Source organism: Sarcophilus harrisii, chromosome 4, assembly GCF_902635505.1.
Source record: "Sarcophilus harrisii chromosome 4, mSarHar1.11, whole genome shotgun sequence".
In the NCBI taxonomy this organism is placed as follows: Eukaryota; Metazoa; Chordata; class Mammalia; order Dasyuromorphia; family Dasyuridae; genus Sarcophilus; species Sarcophilus harrisii.
In genome coordinates this window covers 410,194,924-410,200,770 of record NC_045429.1, presented here as the reverse complement: position 1 = coordinate 410,200,770, position 5,847 = coordinate 410,194,924, and positions in this window count along the sequence as shown.

The following is a 5,847-nucleotide window of genomic DNA, read 5'->3' as shown; positions in this document are numbered from 1 at the left end:
GGCACCACACAAACTCCAGAAGAATTCAGGCCAGCCTGGAACACTTCCCTAGTCAAGATAGATTCCACAAACCTGAAAAGCTTGGAAAATGCCAGAGAGGACAGGTTTTTTTTTTCCCCCTTTGGCAGTTTCCCTCAGAAGACTTTTAATCACATAAATTAAGCCTACTTAAAAATATAATAGATCAACTCAATTTAGCTGATGTGGCAAGCAACTTAAAACTTATTCTCAAAACCACTCGAATCTGCTAAAAATGTTTTTAACAGTTCTGTAACTTTTAACTATTTCTTCAGACTCAGATTGACCAGTAATGGGTCCACAGGAATGTCATTTTTTAAAGGTATGATAATTGTAGATATCCCTATATAGCCAAATTTTCTTAAAAAGACACCATACATTGCTTGAGCACCCCAATGGCTTTCTTAATACAATACAGTTAAAATCTCCCCAGTCAAGGCCTTCCCCAGCATTCTCCTTCCATCTGGTAATTGCCAATATCCTTCTAGGAGTTTTTATTGCTCCAATATCTTCCAATCTTTTCACTTCCTCTTTAGAACATACTAGGACTGCTTCTATTTTAGACAAAGTGGGGATAAGGACAAACATTGTCACTCCTCCCTCTACAAAGCTACTTCCTTTAAACATTTTCCTCTTCAGTCATACAGTTCCCCACTACCTTCTGATGCTCTCCAACACATCACTAAATTGTTTACTACCCCAAAATCTTATATTAATCCTTTAGTCTCATCAGATTTCTTAAGGAGCAAAATAGGGATATTGAAAGGGGACATAAAAAGTTTTAATAGTCCATGCTTCACAAATCCCTTTATTACTGATTGTAATTTTATTTTTCATTCCAATGATATAGGATATTGTATAACACACACATACTATATCCTCTGGAGTTCTCAGATTGATTTTAAATGGGGAATTTTTAAACTTCCCCTATCTCAGCCATTCACATTTTAAATACTACCTGATGTTTCAACGGCTTTAATTCCAATTGTATATTCAATCTCTGCCTCAAATTATTCTCCACCTCTGGGATTTACATCTGTCTTTTAATTTTTCTTCTATATAGGAGTGTTTTCTATATAGATACACAGAAATCTTTTTTCTTTATTCCCATATAATTAACAATTCCTTAAATTTTGGACTAATTTACAGATCGAGGTCCTCTCCATTCCTGTAACTACTCAGTATTCTCCTTTGTACTCTTGTTCTATGCACACAATAATTGCCAATTGTAGGTTTTAATATAATGAACAATCTTAGATTTTCATAAGCAATAGCCAAATGGTCATAATAGTAATTTCCTTTTTATTCACAAGCAAAGGTGGAAATACTCAATCTCCTAAATTACATTTGCTGACTTAGAAAAGCTGATAACAACAACAAAATTTTAAACACATTTTCTAGTTCCTGTTATTTTTCAGTTTATATTCTAATAACATTCAGGATATTAGTTAACAAACCAAATTTGGGTTCTATGATCTCAGGAAAAAACCCATTGCTTATCTGATCAAATAGAGCAGAACCAATCTATTATAAGCAATTAAGTTTCCAATTTTAACACATATACCAATTTAAAGTTATTTTAAATTTAACCAGTATTTTAGTTTGTAAGATTCCTTAAAATCTACCTAGACGTCCCATTCAAGCAGAATTGCTTTTTAGTTATTTTCCTAATGCCTACAAATTTCTTCTTTCTTTTTTTTTTGTAAGACAGGAAAGAGTTAAATACCTATTCCTGCTTCCTATGGGTTAATTTACCCTGAGTGGCTCCTTGCTTAAGGAGTTTTTAAAGTGGTAGCTCATTGCCTTTCCATTTTCCCCAAATTCCCAAATTCTCTAATCTCTTTCAGTCTACACTCTTCTTATAACTTTTCCCACTAATCTTTCTATGTATATATATATATATATATATATATATATATATATATATATATATATATATATATATATTTCCTTTCTTCTACTTGATTTTACCATCTTCACTGTATTAAATATAGTTTCCTCTTCTCTCCCCTTCTTCTGAAAAGCTGTTGCAGTCAGCCAGACTCAGAGAGAAAAAAAAGATTCTCTTTCTCTGGGCTAAGGACCCCAGAATTAGTTCCCAATTTACCTTACCAAGCAAAAACAATACACTCACCCATCCAGAGTGACTTCAGTTAAAGATCTTATCTTGAACCACTCTGAAAGAATTATTACCCTGAATTCTAACAATTTCAACAATTCAGCCTGATCTTTTCCAAACCTGCAAAACGGTCTGACTACTTATCTCTCACTCAGCTTGCTAACTTTTAACACAGAACACACAAACACAGAAATAACACAGATACAGGCAGTTAAATTGGACATGCTCAATTAGCCCTGGGAGTCTCCTCCCCAAACATAGCAACAATATTTAATCATTCTTTTCTGCAGAGAGATACTTGGATTGAGCCCTCCCATTTTGAATAGTTGATGAGACTTTTCAGGATCAGGTGTACTTAGATCCCAGTCTCTCACATCCATTTTGTGGGGACTTCCCCAAACCTTCAGTCACCCAAATGAATAGTTCTGACCCTTCCAGGAATCTAGTGCCCTCAGATTTCTAGTTTTACCTGTATTTGGATTCTGTACACAGAATTGCCAACTGCTCTTGTCCTTTCACTGATCTGATCAGGTTTTCAACCACGGATTCATTTTCACTTTACATCAAGTCTCTCTGCTTTGGGTCACTTTATTTTGAAGAGGGGGACGAGGACTCTCAAGCCATACCAAACTGCTGAAATCTGAACCTGGTGATCCCCCAATGACCATATGAGCCCCCAAACTGTGTGGTACATAACTCACCCAAAAGACAAAAGATTGACTGCTGTCCTAGCACTTTTAAGGTTTTAAATTTATTCCAGAGCTTTTTTTGGTGGGGGGGGGGAGAGGAAACAGTCTCAAAGTAATCTAGGATGTTCCTTTCTACTCATACTTCCCTAAAAATCCTCTGGGAAAATGCATGTGTTCTTAGGGGGACTAATGGAAAAGTTGAATAGGAGTGGAGATTTTTTTTTTACTATTACCTTTTCTTCTCCTTTCTACATTCTTCTTTCTGACTTTTTTTCCAATGCTATGAATTAAACACTGAACCTAATTTTCAGATATTTTCTTTGGTGATATGTACCTGTTAATGCTATAAATTCAGAATTCCTATCCAAGGTAGTTGCAGTGGTATTTCATGTTCTGAAGCTTTAATTTATCCAGGAACTGGTTAGACACAATTGGAAGGTAGGGTGTGATTGTTGTTGTTCTGTCATGCTGTAATCCTGTGGACTGTTGCATATTATACTATTATACCTCTATTCCTATCCACTGTTTCTTAAAGTCTGTCCAAGTTTGCTGTTCGTTTTTTCTATGATATTATCTATACATCTTGTCTTCCTTCTGCCAGTCGCTTTTTCTTTTGCCTTTGCTCTTTCCCAACAGAAGGGTCTTTTCTAATAAGTCTTATCTTTTTATTATGTTATGTTAGCTTCAGCTTCAATAGTTGACCTTTCAGTGAATAATATGAATTTATTTCTTTAAGTATTGCCTAATTTAATCTCCTTGCAAAAGTATTCTCTAACACCACAATTTGAAAGTGGCTATTCTGCAATTTATAGTCCAACTCTCACATCTGCATATTGCTACTAGAAAAAACACAGTTTTGACTATACAGACCTTTGTCAGAAAGGACACTAGTTTTTAGTCTGCTGTCCAGATCTGCCATAGCTTTCCATCCAAGGAGTAAGTATCTTTTAATTTCATGTCTGTAGTTGCGATCTGCAGTGATCTTTGAGCCCAATAATATAAAAGCTGACACTGCTTCCATTAGTTCTCCCTCTATGCCAAGAGATGATGGACCTAGTTGCCAAAATCGGAGGGCTTTATTTTATTTTATTTTTTTTGATGTTAAGCTTCAATTCATTTTTAACATTCTCTTCTTTCACCATCATCAAGGGACTTCTTAATTCTTCTTTACTTTATACCATTAGAGTGCATTGTCTGCATACCTGAACTTGTGGATATTTCTTCTGAAGGCAATCTTCAAGCTTATAATTGATCAGTTTACACTTGACAGTTTATACTATGTACTCTGCATATAAGTTAAATAAATAAAATGACAACATACAATTTCGTATTTTTTTCTAATCTTAGACCAATCAATTGTTTCATATTCAGTTTTAAGCATAACTTACTAGTGTGTGAAATGAGCAAATTGTTAGGTAATTTAAACATTCATCATCATTGTCTTTAGGATTAAGATGTAAACAGATCTTTTCTTATTCAGTGGCCACAGTTATGTTTTTCAAATTGTTGGCATATTGAGTGCAGCACTTTAACATCATCATCTTTTTTAATTTTTATTTTTTTTATTATAGCTTTTTATTTACAAATCATATGCATGGGTAATTTTTTTTGACATTGACCCTTGCAAAATCTTCTGTTCCAAATTTTTCCCTCCTTCCCCCCACTTCCTCCTCTACATGGCAGGTAGTCCAATACATATTAAATATATTAAAATATATAACAGCATCATCTTTTAGGATTTTAAATAGTGCAACTAGAATTCTCTCACCTCCAATAGCTTTATTGTTAGCAATGATTTCCTGACGGCCCACTTGACTTCATTTTCTAGAATGTCTGGATTTAGATCAATACCACAGCATCCTGGTTTTTGGTGATGTTAAGATCTTTCTTGTACATTTTTCCTATGATAGTCTTACAATCTTTTCTGTTTCTCTTAAATCTCTATCATTTTTGTCTTTTATCATGCCCATTTGTTGTATGAAATGTTCCTTTGATAGCTCTAATTTTCTTAAAGAGATCTCTGGTCTTTCCCATTTTGTTGTTTTCTTCTATTTCTTTGCATTGCTCATTTAAGAAAATCTTACTCCTTGCTATTCTTTGGAATTCTGTGCATGAATTGGGTATATCTTTCCCTTTCTCCTATATCTTGTCATTTCCTTCTTTCCTCAGCTACTTTTAAAGCCTCATCAGATACCCATTTTGCTTTCTTGCTTTTCTTTTTCTTTATTTTTTTGAATATTCTTTTTTAATATTTAATTTTTCAACTTACATATATTTTTCCTTCCTTTTACCTCTCTCAATAGTATTTTAATTTTCCAAATACATGTAAAGATAGTTTTCAACATTCATTTTTGTAAGTTTTTGTGTTCTACCTCTCCCCTCCCCAAGACAGCAAGCAATCTGATATAAATTAAATATATGCTATTCTTTTAAACATATTTTCATATTTTTCATGTTGTGCAAGAAAAACCAGATTGAAAAGGGAAAAAACCATGAGAAAGAAAAAGCAAAAAAAAAAAAAAAAAAAAAAAAAAAAAAAAAAAAAGAGGTGGAAATATGCTTCAATCCACATTTAGTCTCCATAGTTCTCTCTCTAGATGCAAATGGCATTTCCCATCTCAGGAGGTCTATTGAAATTGTCTTGAATCACCACATTGCTGAGAAGAGTCAAGTACATCATAATTGATCATCACATAATATTGTTGTTACTGTTACTGTGAACAAAATTCTCTTGGTTCTACTCACTTTACTCAGCATCAGCTCATGTAAGTCTTTCCAGACTTTTTTTTAACATAAGTCTGCTCATCATTTCTTATAAAATAGTAATATTCTATTACACTTATATACCATAACATATTCAGCCATTCTCCAACTGATGGGTATCCACTCAATTTCGAGTTCCTTGCCACTACAAAAAGTTGCTCTTCTTTTTCATTGTAATATTTTTTTTGTTGCTATTTCTCTGTCCATAGTTCTTCTATTTATCACTTCCACTTCATATTCATAAGGGATGTTATTTAA